The sequence below is a fragment of the Echiichthys vipera genome, assembly GCF_963691815.1.
Source record: "Echiichthys vipera genome assembly, chromosome: 7".
Taxonomy (NCBI): Eukaryota; Metazoa; Chordata; class Actinopteri; order Perciformes; family Trachinidae; genus Echiichthys; species Echiichthys vipera.
The window spans coordinates 4,476,344-4,491,981 of record NC_139832.1 but is presented as its reverse complement, the minus strand read 5'-3'; positions in this window follow the sequence as shown (position 1 = coordinate 4,491,981).

The window sequence follows — 15,638 nt, the reverse complement described above, 5'->3', positions numbered from 1 at the left end:
AAGAAGAAGACGATCAATAGAAACTGAAGAGATCCTCGACTTTTACCTGATTTTGGAGCCGCTTCTTAAAGACGAGCCCGTGGGTAAAAATGCAGTTTGAAAGCAATGGTTTGACTTTTCAGAAAATGTGATTTATTTCTTGTTAGATGAAAAGATTGATAGTCATGCTTCTCTCCGCCTGTGTGGTAGCAACACCTGATTTACAGCAAACATGGCAAACAACATGCTTACCTGGGGTCACGCAGAGGGAGATCGGATGTGTTCCCCCTCCTCCAGCTCACTGGCCTTCAGGACAAGCCTCAGCAATGGAGGAGAGTATGACGCGTATTACGCAGCGCTGACGCTCAATAGAAACTGGAAAGACTGCTCTATTGAGTCTTAACGACAGTCGTTGGAGTCACAGGAGGCCATTTGTGAACAGTTGTTCTTTGAGGTTAGATTGTTAAATCTCCTGGGAAGGGATGAAAGGGCTTGTTTTTTATCTAAAGGGCCAATAATGAAGAAAGATTAAGCATTTACTGAGCTGTGATAATAAGGTTGATTTTCAGTATCAAGCATCAAAGTTTTGGCATCCACGCAGCTGCCAAACAAGCTTCAAAAGTCTAAATCTGAAGAAGATCTAAATCTGAAGAAGAAGATCTAAATCTGAAGAAGAAGAAGAAGAAGAAGATCTAAATCTGAAGAAGAAGAAGAAGAAGATCTAAATCTGAAGAAGAAGAAGAAGAAGATCTAAATCTGAAGAAGAAGAAGAAGAAGATCTAAATCTGAAGAAGAAGAAGATGTAAATCTGAAGAAGAAGAAGAAGATCTAAATCTGAAGAAGAAGAAGAAGATCTAAATCTGAAGAAGAAGAAGAAGATCTAAATCTGAAGAAGAAGAAGAAGAAGATCTAAATCTGAAGAAGAAGAAGAAGAAGAAGAAGAAGATCTGAATCTGAAGAAGAAGAGAAGAAGAAGAGAAGAAGAAGAAGAAGAAGACGATCTAAATCTGAAGAAGAAGAAGATCTAAATCTGAAGAAGAAGATTAAGAAGACGAAGACGAAGAAGATCTAAATATGAAGAAGAAGAAGAAGACGAAGAAGATCTAAGTATGAAGAAGAAGAAGACGAAGAAGAAGACGAAGATCTAAATCTGAAGAAGAAGAAGAAGAAGAAGAAGAAGACGAAGAAGATCTAAATATGAAGAAGAAGAAGAAGAAGAAGAAGAAGACGATCTGAATCTGAAGAAGAAGAAGAAGAAGACGAAGAAGATCTAAATATGAAGAAGAAGAAGAAGAAGAAGAAGAAGACGATCTGAATCTGAAGAAGAAGAAGAAGAAGACGAAGAAGATCTAAATATGAAGAAGAAGAAGAAGAAGAAGAAGAAGAAGATCTAAATCTGAAGAAGAAGAAGAAGAAGAAGAAGAAGACGAAGAAGATCTAAATATGAAGAAGAAGAAGAAGAAGAAGAAGAAGAAGAAGAAGAAGAAGAAGACGATCTGAATCTGAAGAAGAAGAAGAAGAAGACGATCAATAGAAACTGAAGAGATCCTCGACTTTTACCTGATTTTGGAGCCGCTTCTTAAAGACGAGCCCGTGGGTAAAAATGCAGTTTGAAAGCAATGGTTTGACAGCCATATCTGAAGAATCCAAATCTGAAGAAGAAGAAGAAGAAGATCTAAATCTGAAGAAGAAGATTAAGAAGACGAAGACGAAGAAGATCTAAATATGAAGAAGAAGAAGAAGAAGACGAAGAAGATCTAAGTATGAAGAAGAAGAAGACGAAGAAGAAGACGAAGATCTAAATCTGAAGAAGAAGAAGAAGAAGAAGAAGACGAAGAAGATCTAAATCTGAAGAAGAAGAAGAAGAAGATCTAAATCTGAAGAAGAAGAAGATGTAAATCTGAAGAAGAAGAAGATCTAAATCTGAAGAAGAAGAAGAAGATCTAAATCTGAAGAAGAAGAAGATCTAAATCTGAAGAAGAAGATTAAGAAGACGAAGACGAAGAAGATCTAAATATGAAGAAGAAGAAGAAGACGAAGAAGATCTAAGTATGAAGAAGAAGAAGACGAAGAAGAAGACGAAGATCTAAATCTGAAGAAGAAGATTAAGAAGACGAAGACGAAGAAGATCTAAATATGAAGAAGAAGAAGAAGAAGAAGAAGAAGAAGAAGACGATCTGAATCTGAAGAAGAAGAAGAAGATCTAAATCTGAAGAAGAAGAAGAAGAAGATGTAAATCTGAAGAAGAAGAAGAAGAAGATCTAAATCTGAAGAAGAAGAAGATCTAAATCTGAAGAAGAAGAAGATCTAAATCTGAAGAAGAAGAAGAAGAAGATCTAAATCTGAAGAAGAAGAAGAAGAAGATCTAAATCTGAAGAAGAAGATTAAGAAGACGAAGACGAAGAAGATCTAAATATGAAGAAGAAGAAGAAGAAGACGAAGAAGATCTAAGTATGAAGAAGACGAAGAAGAAGACGAAGATCTAAATCTGAAGAAGAAGAAGAAGAAGAAGAAGAAGACGAAGAAGATCTAAATATGAAGAAGAAGAAGAAGAAGAAGAAGAAGAAGAAGAAGAAGAAGAAGACGATCTGAATCTGAAGAAGAAGAAGAAGATCTGAATCTGAAGAAGAAGATTAAGAAGACGAAGACGAAGAAGATCTAAATTTGAAGAAGAAGAAGAAGAAGAAGACGAAGAAGATCTAAGTATGAAGAAGACGAAGAAGAAGACGAAGATCTAAATCTGAAGAAGAAGAAGAAGAAGAAGAAGACGTTCTGGTCCCTGCGGCTTATTCAACGGTGCGGCTTTTCTACGGCTTACGGTAACCAGGGGCGCGCACTACCGAGGATGCGCGAGACCGAGGCGGACATCTGGCGCCAGGTAACAAGAGCAAAACAAAGAGTAGGAGAGCGTCAGCGACAGTTTGCGCGAAGGAAGTGTTCATGCAAACACCCTCAACATGGAAAACAAACGGAGAAGTGCATATGATGCTGCTTTTAAGTTAAAGGCAATCGATCTGGCTGTCAAAGAAGGAAATAGAGCTGCTGCACGTACCTGGCTGGTTATTTTGATAACGTAAACGGCCGCGGGACTGCACTTTTACTGCCGTGTTACAGGCGAGCACTTTGTATTACTTTGCACCGTTGTATTATTTGTACTCTGCACGAATGCTGTACGCCATGTCAGAGATGTGAAAGTTTGGTTGAATGATTGAAAGATTTATTGTTAATAAATGGGACGTTTTGCGTTCCCAAACAGTCATCTCTGTCCCGACAATCCCCTCCGTGGTAGCAGGAACCCCTATATACTACGGTAATTACACATCAAAACGCCTGCGGTTTATAGTCGGGTGCGGCTTTTATATGGAGAAATCTGTATTTTACCCTAAATTTAGCTGGTGAGGCTTATAGTCAGGTGCGCTTTATAGTCCGGAAATTACGGTAGTTTGAAAGCAATAGTTTGACTTTTCAGAAAATGTGATTTATTTCTTGTTAGATGAAAAGATTGATAGCACTCAATTCGATTCAATTCAAGAAGGAAGGCCGTGCAAATTAACAAAACACTCATATCTGTTGGTTAATTATAACATTACATCCAGCATCCATGTAGCTTAGCTTAGCATTAAGACTGGAAACAGGGGGAGCAGCTGAAAGTCTGAGTGTATTGAATGAAACTCTGAATATATTCATCATCATCATCATCAGTTTATTCACAAATACCACTTCAAACATAATATAATATAATATAATACAGTAGGTATTACTAAGTTAATTGGGTCGAGTGAATGGGTCGCCCAAAGGACGCTAGAAAAGCTTATAGGCGGGGACCCCATGGTTCATGGAGAGGTCGTGGTACAGTCAAAAATATACACAGTTACCATCTGTACGCAAAAGCACCAGAACATACATAATTAATACATGACATGCACATACAATGAATATATCTGAATATATTGAATGAAACTCTGAATATATTGAATGAAACTCTGAATATATTGAATGAAACTCTGAATATATTGAATAAAACTCTGAATATATTGAATGAACCTTGAATATATTGAATAAAACTCTGAATATATTGAATGAAACTCTGAATATATTGAATAAAACTCTGAATATATTGAATGAACCTTGAATATATTGAATGAAACTCTGAATATATTGAATGAACCTTGAATATATTGAATGAAACTCTGAATATATTGAATGAAACTCTGAATATATTGAATGAAACTCTGAATATATTGAATGAAACTCTGAATATATTGAATGAAACTGAATATTGTGATTGAAACTCTGAATATATTGAATGAAACTCTGAATATATTGAATGAAACTCTGAATATATTGAATAAAACTCTGAATATATTGATTGAAACTCTGAATATATTGAATGAAACTCTGAATATATTGAATAAAACTCTGAATATATTGAATGAACCTCTGAATATATTGAATAAAACTCTGAATATATTGAATGAACCTTGAATATATTGAATAAAACTCTGAATATATTGAATAAAACTCTGAATATATTGAATAAAACTCTGAATATATTGAATAAAACTCTGAATATATTGAATGAAACTCTGAATATATTGAATAAAACTCTGAATATATTGAATGAAACTCTGACTATATTGAATAAAACTTGAATATATTGAATGAAACTCTGAATATATTGAATGAAACTCTGAATATATTGAATGAAACTCTGAATATATTGAATGAAACTCTGAATATATTGATTGAAACTCTGAATATATTGAATGAAACTCTGAATATATTGAATGAACCTTGAATATATTGAATGAAACTCTGAATATTTTGATTGAAACTCTGAATATATTGAATGAAACTCTGAATATATTGAATAAAACTCTGAATATATTGAATGAAACTCTGAATATATTGAATGAAACTCTGAATATATTGATTGAAACTCTGAATATATTGAATGAAACTCTGAATATATTGAATGAACCTTGAATATATTGAATGAAACTCTGAATATATTGAATGAAACTCTGAATATATTGAATAAAACTCTGAATATATTGAATAAAACTCTGAATATATTGAATGAAACTCTGAATATATTGAATAAAACTCTGAATATATTGAATGAAACTCTGAATATATTGAATGAAACTCTGAATATATTGAATAAAACTCTGAATATATTGAATGAAACTCTGAATATATTGAATGAAACTCTGAATATATTGAATGAAACTCTGAATATATTGAATAAAACTCTGAATATATTGAATGAAACTCTGAATATATTGAATTAACCTTGAATATATTGAATGAAACTCTGAATATATTGAATGAACCTTGAATATATTGAATAAAACTCTGAATATATTGAATGAACCTTGAATATATTGAATAAAACTCTGAATATATTGAATGAAACTGAATATATTGAATGAAACTCTGAATATATTGAATGAAACTCTGAATATATTGAATGAAACTCTGAATATATTGAATGAAACTCTGAATATATTGAATAAAACTCTGAATATATTGAATAAAACTCTGAATATATTGAATAAAACTCTGAATATATTGAATAAAACTCTGAATATATTGAATGAAACTCTGAATATATTGAATAAAACTCTGAATATATTGAATAAAACTCTGAATATATTGAATGAAACTCTGAATATATTGAATGAACCTTGAATATATTGAATGAAACTGAATATATTGAATAAAACTCTGAATATATTGAATAAAACTCTGAATATATTGAATAAAACTCTGAATATATTGAATGAAACTCTGAATATATTGAATAAAACTCTGAATATATTGAATAAAACTCTGAATATATTGAATGAAGCTTGAATATATTGAATGAAACTCTGAATATATTGAATAAAACTCTGAATATATTGAATGAAACTCTGAATATATTGAATGAAACTCTGAATATATTGAATGAAACTCTGAATATATTGAATGAAACTCTGAATATATTGAATAAAACTCTGAATATATTGAATGAACCTTGAATATATTGATTGAAACTCTGAATATATTGAATGAACCTTGAATATATTGAATGAAACTCTGAATATATTGAATGAAACTCTGAATATATTGAATAAAACTCTGAATATATTGAATGAAACTCTGAATATATTGAATGAAACTCTGAATATATTGAATGAAACTCTGAATATATTGAATAAAACTCTGAATATATTGAATGAAACTCTGAATATATTGAATGAAACTCTGAATATATTGAATGAAACTCTGAATATATTGAATGAAACTCTGAATATATTGAATGAAACTCTGAATATATTGAATAAAACTCTGAATATATTGAATGAACCTTGAATATATTGATTGAAACTCTGAATATATTGAATGAAACTCTGAATATATTGAATAAAACTCTGAATATATTGATTGAAACTCTGAATATATTGAATGAAACTCTGAATATATTGAATAAAACTCTGAATATATTGAATGAAACTCTGAATATATTGAATAAAACTCTGAATATATTGAATGAAACTCTGAATATATTGAATGAACCTTGAATATATTGAATAAAACTCTCAATATATTGAATGAAACTCTGAATATATTGAATGAACCTTGAATATATTGAATGAAACTCTGAATATATTGAATGAAACTCTGAATATATTGAATAAAACTCTGAATATATTGAATGAACCTTGAATATATTGAATGAAACTCTGAATATATTGATTGAAACTCTGAATATATTGATTGAAACTCTGAATATATTGAATGAACCTTGAATATATTGAATAAAACTCTGAATATATTGAATAAAACTCTGAATATATTGAATAAAACTCTGAATATATTGAATGAAACTCTGAATATATTGAATAAAACTCTGAATATATTGAATGAAACTCTGAATATATTGATTGAAACTCTGAATATATTGAATGAAACTCTGAATATATTGATTGAAACTCTGAATATATTGAATAAAACTCTGAATATATTGAATGAAACTCTGAATATATTGAATGAAACTCTGAATATATTGAATAAAACTCTGAATATATTGAATAAAACTCTGAATATATTGATTGAAACTCTGAATATATTGAAAGAAACTCTGAATATATTGAAAGAAACTCTGAATATATTGAATGAAACTCTGAATATATTGAATAAAACTCTGAATATATTGAATAAAACTCTGAATATATTGAATGAAACTCTGAATATATTGAATGAAACTCTGAATATATTGAATGAAACTCTGAATATATTGAATGAAACTCTGAATATATTGATTGAAACTCTGAATATATTGAATGAAACTCTGAATATATTGAATGAAACTCTGAATATATTGAATGAAACTCTGAATATATTGAATGAAACTCTGAATATATTGAATAAAACTCTGAATATATTGAATGAAACTCTGAATATATTGAATGAAACTCTGAATATATTGAATAAAACTCTGAATATATTGAATGAAACTCTGAATATATTGAATGAAACTCTGAATATATTGAATGAAACTCTGAATATATTGAATGAAACTCTGAATATATTGAATAAAACTCTGAATATATTGAATAAAACTCTGAATATATTGAATAAAACTCTGAATATATTGAATAAAACTCTGAATATATTGAATAAAACTCTGAATATATTGAATAAAACTCTGAATATATTGAATGAAACTCTGAATATATTGAATAAAACTCTGAATATATTGAATAAAACTCTGAATATATTGAATTAACCTTGAATATATTGAATGAAACTCTGAATATATTGAATAAAACTCTGAATATATTGAATGAAACTCTGAATATATTGAATAAAACTCTGAATATATTGATTGAAACTCTGAATATATTGAATAAAACTCTGAATATATTGAATGAAACTCTGAATATATTGAATGAAACTCCGAATATATTGAATGAAACTCTGAATATATTGAATGAAACTCTGAATATATTGAATGAAACTCTGAATATATTGAATAAAACTCTGAATATATTGAATAAAACTCTGAATATATTGAATGAAACTCTGAATATATTGAATGAAACTCTGAATATATTGATTGAAACTCTGAATATATTGAATGAAACTCTGAATATATTGAATGAAACTCTGAATATATTGAATGAAACTCTGAATATATTGAATGAAACTCTGAATATATTGAATGAAACTTGAATATATTGAATGAAACTTTGAATATATTGAATAAAACTCTGAATATATTGAATAAAACTCTGAATATATTGAATGAAACTCTGAATATTTTGATTGAAACTCTGAATATATTGAATAAAACTCTGAATATATTGAATGAAACTCTGAATATATTGATTGAAACTCTGAATATATTGAATAAAACTCTGAATATATTGAATAAAACTCTGAATATTTTGATTGAAACTCTGAATATATTGAATAAAACTCTGAATATATTGAATGAAACTTGAATATATTGAATGAAACTCTGAATATATTGAATAAAACTCTGAATATATTGAATAAAACTCTGAATATATTGAATGAAACTTGAATATATTGAATGAAACTCTGAATATATTGAATAAAACTCTGAATAAATTGAATAAAACTCTGAATATATTGAATGAACCTTGACTGATGTCATCAATGCACTGTCACCAGCTTGTATTCAGACCCATGCAGATGCGGTTGGAGCGTGCTTTGGTTGCAGCTATTTCAAATAATGAGGTCATTAACACGCTCGCAAGTGCTCGTGCAGGATCCCAGAGCTGAAACCTGTGCGGCCTCGAGGACCTTCAGTCTCTTCACCTGGACTTTTGAAGCTTGTTTGGCAGCTACGTGGATGCCAAAACTTTGATGCTTGATACTGAAAATCAACCTTATTATCACAGCTCAGTAAATGCTTAATCTTTCTTCATTATTGGCCCTTTAGATAAAAAACAAGCCCTTTCATCCCTTCCCAGGAGATTTAACAATCTAACCTCAAAGAACAACTGTTCACAAAAGGCCTCCTGTGACTCCAACGACTGTCGTTAAGACTCAATAGAGCACTGACGAAGTCCAAACCAACTTCCCACCATAGACTGTCACTCCAACGACGGTCGTTGTCACTTGGAGCACAAAGGGTCTAAGGGCATGATCACACTGTCCTTTTGGCCGCGGCCAAAACCGTTTTTTCAGCTAAAGCCTAGTACCTTTAAGCCATGTGAGTGCACCCGCTCCGCGCTCAACTGCGGCCAGCGGACCGTCCACGGCCCGCTTGAAAGAGGTGGGCTCTAGCGGAGCCGTTTGCACATGTACGAGCACGAGCGTGCGCACGTCTACGAGCACGAGCCCTACGGCAGTAGCGTTATGTCCGCCTGTTCGGACATAGAAAATAGAAGGACGGACCATGCGCGGACATTTAACAACAACAACAATGGCGGTGAAAGGTTCACGTTGGTGTGGTGCGGAGGTGGAGTGTTTACTGCAGATTTGGTCAATGAAAATATTCAAAAACAGTCGACAAGACGCACAAAAACTCCGAGGTCTATGGAAAGATTTGTAAACAAAGCCACACACACGCGATCAATGCGTGTGACGTGTTACGGCGTGATGGCGTATGGACAGCAAGAAGCATTGGCCGAGGCCCAGGTAGTGTGAGTACAAACGGGGCTGGGGCGCAGGGGGGGAGAGGGAGGGGGGACAAGTACCCTAAAGTCCGGGTTGTGGTCCGGGAGGACAGTGTGAGCAGACCCTAAGTGACATCATCGGCCTTGTGAGAGGTTAAATACCTGGATCTCACACCAGTTAGTTGGACCAGTCCCAGCCTGGTCCTGGTCCTGGTCCTGGTCCAGTCCCAGCCTGGTCCTGGTCCTGGTCCTGGTCCAGTCCCAGCCTGGTCCTGGTCCTGGTCCTGGTCCTGGTCCAGTCCCAGCCTGGTCAGATGCGTACATGAACTGATGAAGCCTCTTGGATGAGAGGTGAAACGTCTTCCTAGACAAACAACCAAGTCCAGTTGCTTTGGACTGAAATTGCTTTGAGGATAACGACGACCTGGACACATGAGAACATTCACAGGCTTACTGCTTCTCTAACCTCTCCGGAGCATTATGGGGAAACCTGACCGTGGGGTGTTGACAGAGGCCTGCTAAAGCATGAGGAATGATCTTCTTTGTTGGTCCGTTTCACTGACAGTCACATGCTGACAGCGAGGATGTTTTTAACATGCAGAGGATTCAACACGTTCTACTTTCATGACCCATGACGAGTCGTGATGACGGGGAATATCGTGTGAGTAATGGAGCTTCCTCTCCGCTCCAGGCTGCGGCGTTGTTACAGACCGTCCTCAGGAACAAGGGGAGATTGTAATTGAAACAGTTCCTCTGAGGTCACTGATCCACAGATGTACGGACATTTTCTAAGACTGTCAGATGATATCCTGTCCCTGATTGATTCGTTGGGTTCTTTAATATGGTTTTGCATTAAGTGTAAAGATGCTGTTTCTATGGAGGGAAGTAGAGGCCATATATCTTCATTATTTTTATGTTGTTGTTCATTCATTCATCTTCAACTGCTTGTCCCTATCGGGGACACAGGAGGGGGGTGGGGGTGGGGGATCCCAGCTGACACCGGGCTGGACAGGACGCCAGTCGATCACAGGGCACATAGAGACAAACAAAGACAGACAAACAGTCTTTGAACTGTGGGGGGGAAGCTGGACAAACCCCCGCAGACACAGGAAGAACATGCAAACTCCACACAGAAGGGCACCACCCAGGATTCAAACCAGGAACCCTCTTAGTGTGAGGCAACAGTGCTAACCACCACACCCCAGTGCCGCCCCTATGTTCTTGTTTCCTCCCTTTAATGATTTCCAGCTGTGTTGTTGTTCCAATGACCACACAGTAATTGATAGCATAATAGACTTTTAGACATAATAGAGTTTTTCACACTTGCTTGTTGTTGCACGGGAGGGGGGTTGGGGAGGCGGGATCCCAGCTGACATCGGGCTGGACAGGACGCCAGTCTATCACAGGGCACATAGAGACAAACAAAGACAGAAAAATAGTCTTTGGACTGTGGGGGGAAGCCGGAGAACCCGGTGAGAACCCCGCAGACACAGGGAGAACATGCAAACTCCACACAGAAGGGCACCACCCAGGATTCAAACCAGGAACCCTCTTGCTGTGAGGCAACAGTGCAAACCACCACACCACAGTGCCGCCCCTATGTTCTTGTTTCCTCCCTTTAATGATTTCCAGCTGTGTTGTTGTTCCAATGACCACACAGTAATTGATAGCATAAAAGACTTTCAGACATAATAGAGTTTTTCACACTTGCTTGTTGTTGCACGGGAGGGGGGTTGGGGAGGCGGGATCCCAGCTGACATCGGGCTGGACAGGACGCCAGTCTATCACAGGGCACATAGAGACAAACAAAGACAGAAAAATAGTCTTTGGACTGTGGGGGGGAAGCCAGAGAACCCGGTGAGAACCCCGCAGACACAGGGAGAACATGCAAACTCCACACAGAAGGGCACCACCCAGGATTCAAACCAGGAACCCTCTTAGTGTGAGGCAACAGTGCTAACCACCACACCACAGTGCCGCCCCTATGTTCTTGTTTCCTCCCTTTAATGATTTCCAGCTGTGTTGTTGTTCCAATGACCACACAGTAATCGATAGCATAAAAGACTTTTAGACATAATAGAGTTTTTCACACTTGCTTGTTGTTGCACGGGAGGGGGGTGGGGGAGGCGGGATCCCAGCTGACATCGGGCTGGACAGGACGCCAGTCTATCACAGGGCACATAGAGACAAACAAAGACAGAAAAATAGTCTTTGGACTGTGGGGGGGAAGCCAGAGAACCCGGTGAGAACCCCGCAGACACAGGGAGAACATGCAAGCTCCACACAGAAGGGCACCACCCAGGATTCAAACCAGGAACCCTCTTAGTGTGAGGCAACAGTGCAAACCACCACACCACAGTGCCGCCCCTAGGTTCTTGTTTCCTCCCTTTAATGATTTCCAGCTGTGTTGTTGTTCCAATGACCACACAATAATCAATAGCATAAAAGACTTTTAGACATAATAGAGTTTTTCACACTTGCTTGTTGTTGTTGCTCTGGGTCAACAGGAGGACTTCATCTGATTCATGTGATCCTTCTCCGATCGGCCACAGTTGGGGTTAAGATCTGTTCAGGCTTGTGCCCTTTGTCCAGACACGGATACACTCTCATTTGGATCGACGCAGCTCCCTGCAGGCTCACCTCTAGCCTCTGTGTCACAGGCGTAACGGCCATCTGAAGAGTTCATATCTCTATTTTTTGACAATATGCACTTAAAGGCATGGTTGATGCTCAATGCAGTAAAACACAACTTTTTAATTTCATTACTGCACATTTATTACACACACATTTCAGGGTTCTATCATTATTCTTTCATTTTGATTATTAAGCTTTTATCTCAAACTTAAACCTTTTATTTTATTGTTTCTGACGTCACGATTTCTCCTTTATTGCTGTCGATTTATATTTTATTTTGAAGGGGTAGGAATCGATAAGAGCTTGCTTCCTCCTACTCCTTTTTGAACATTTAATTTGTGTTGTTTAATTGTCTTTTTTATGAGAAATGTATTCATTGATTCTGTCTTTTTATCGTTCCTTTCAATTTTATTATTTTTTGTGTTTTTACTTTTGAGCTTTTACTTTTTGTTGCTTTAAATGTTTGAAATAAAATAAATAATGAAAGATTAAAAAAGAAAGAAAGAATTTATTGATGCTGTATTAAAACCTTCCTTTACAGAACATTTAATGCAAAAAATGATGCTCGTGGAGAATTTGAAACGTAATATAGCTATTTCTTTTATTTATCATTATTTATTTTCTGTTAATTTATAGAATTGTTTAACTTTTACTACTTTCATGATCAATACTGTTATCCTTTAGAAATGTTTTCTATTGAGAAAAGCAGCCATTTAAGTACTGTACCTTTGTAATTCACTATATCAGCCACCATATATATATATATATATATATATATATATATATATATATACATATATATATATACCGTAAAGATTGTGTTCAAAGTTAAAAGAGACAGGATGTGAACAGCGGCCCTCCATGTCAAAGCCAAATGACTCCATATTTACACCTGTGGCTTTCCAGACAGATGTCCCTCACAGTCCCTCACTCACTGTGTGCATCTTATATCTGCACTAAAGGCACAACAAAAGACTTTTCCCTGCATTTTCTAGATTCTCAGTCACCACTAGCCCGGCCCTTTTTTGTCCATACAGCTTGTTGTGGAAATGGATTCTTCAATAAAGATTAAAAAAAACAGGATCAGTGGTTTATTTTGCCAAAGAATTTTCCTCTGCAGACAAAAATACGTTCATCCCTGCATCCTCACAAAGTTAGAGTCTAGCAGGAATGATGTGGAGCCAAATCGTTCCCAGTCTTTTAGGGGAAGAGACAGGACGCGCTAAGCCTTGGTTGGGTGACGTCTTTAGACCAAACAAAAACATGCCTCAGACCTTATTCTGAACCTCTCTCATCACAAGGTCTCTAACACAGGGTGCAGATGCACAAATATGCCAATACAACATCATGAGTTAGTTATTTGTATTATCCATTAAGAAGGTGAGACAGAGGAGACACTGAACTGTGTCTGACCTGACAAAACTATGATTATGAATTACAAATATCCAAAATTCCCACAACAAGCTCTATCTACGAGAGAAGACCAGGGGCAGTTTGGCTTCGATCTAACTGCTAGTCGGACTTTAGATAGACATCTTAATTTATCCACCTAGTCCAAAGTTACCCTGGGGTCAGAGTGGCTAACTTTTAGGCTTAAAGTAGTCTAGAATGTCTCAACTTATCCATCAGCGATGATGTAAGACAGGTCTAACACTAAGGGCCAGTCTGACTTATCTTTGTGAAACCCGCCCCTGAAGATCGGCTGTGAAGTCCAGGGATGCGGCCCCTAAAAATGTCACCAATGATGAGCGCTAGGATGAATTTCATGTGAGAATTTCACACTTTACAAGATAACAAAACACAGAGACTGTGTGCCTCTGTCCCAAGCAGCCTATCATGTTACCTTACGAATAATGAATGATGCTCAGCTGGTGATAGGATCCACCCAGTGAACTCGACGGGAAACTGAGAACACACACACACATCACATTCTGAACAACAACTGGGAGCTCTCAAAGCATCATCACGATTACGGTGAAGTGACGTTTTGACGCGGCTGCATTGATCTGGCTTTGAAATGTCACTCAGAGCCAAATCCCACACGGACCTGCAGATGGCTGGGAGGTCCTCGTTAGACGATGGCCTGTACAAGTCTTTCTCCATGAGCAGCAGTAACGTTAACAAAGGCAGCCGGTTCGGGAACGGGATAGCAGAGGAGGTCAAAGGTCTCTCCAGACCAACCAGGAGGCCTGTAAGGGTGGTCAGGCCGGTCAGCGCCATCGGCTCCAATGGCTCCTTCCTCCAGATCAACCATCTGCAAGGAGAGCTGGTCAGAAAGAGGAAGGTAAGGACTTATGTTGTGTTTCCAATGTATGAGTCAACTTGACTCAACTTGCTTTTTTTAGTATCACTCCAGATAGTACCAACTCGGTGTAGGCGGGATTCTCAGCTGATTGCCAATGCGACGCCACGCGACACTCGCTGAATCCTTTCCCTTTTATCTGCAACCAAAAAGATGCTCGCAATTGACGTTCAACTAATCTCATCAACAGGTTCAGGATATTGTACGGAGAGTTATGCACAAAAAATGGTATGATATCTTACAAAACGGTGAGTGGAAGTCGACCATTAGACGGTGACAGACCGGAAGTCGGGTTTACTTCTGCTGTCGGTTAAGTTTGGGAACCAAAACTACCATCACATGACCGGCTTTAGCCTACAAAAGGTGACAATTATAGCGAAAGCGAGTTGGTTAGGATTAGAGAAAAGGTTGGGGTTTGGCTTAATTTGTCCAGGACAGGAACAGCAACGGGAAATGAACCCCAATCGCCTGGGTGAAAGTCCTGTGTGTTGGGACCCTCTGTAAGTGGAGTTTCTTCTGCTTTTAATACGTGAAATACACAAGAAATAAATACGTGGAAAATGCACAAATTACTGTGCATTACTTTTTATTACATAGATACAAAAAATGTCTGAGAACAGCCTTTGAAAAATGGTGGGTTTGAACAGGATGTCCTGTTTGACGTTATCCTGTTGTTAGGTCTGATGTCACACCCTTTCAAAATACGATATCCGGGTTCAGACGCTCCCTTAAAACAAAACAGTCGAAAATGTGTTCAATTACGATCATCTCTTTCGTCAGTTAGACATCTTTTTCATCGATAAGAAAGAGGTAAAATGACAACTACTTTTTTTGTTTTTTAAAAACTCAGATGTGTTCAAACAACGGGGAACACGGCACTGCAGCGTTGTAGAAATACGAGGCTCAGACCCGGAAATCCTATTTTGAAAGGGCGCTACGTCACGTCTTAATAGCGGAATAGTGCGGATCCTCTCTGACTAATCAGTGGTCTGAAGTGTTTAAACTCTACCTTCTAGTTTTGGTTCAGTGCGTATCAAAAAACGTATACAATCCACGGTACTATCCGCAACTTTTACTAATGAGCG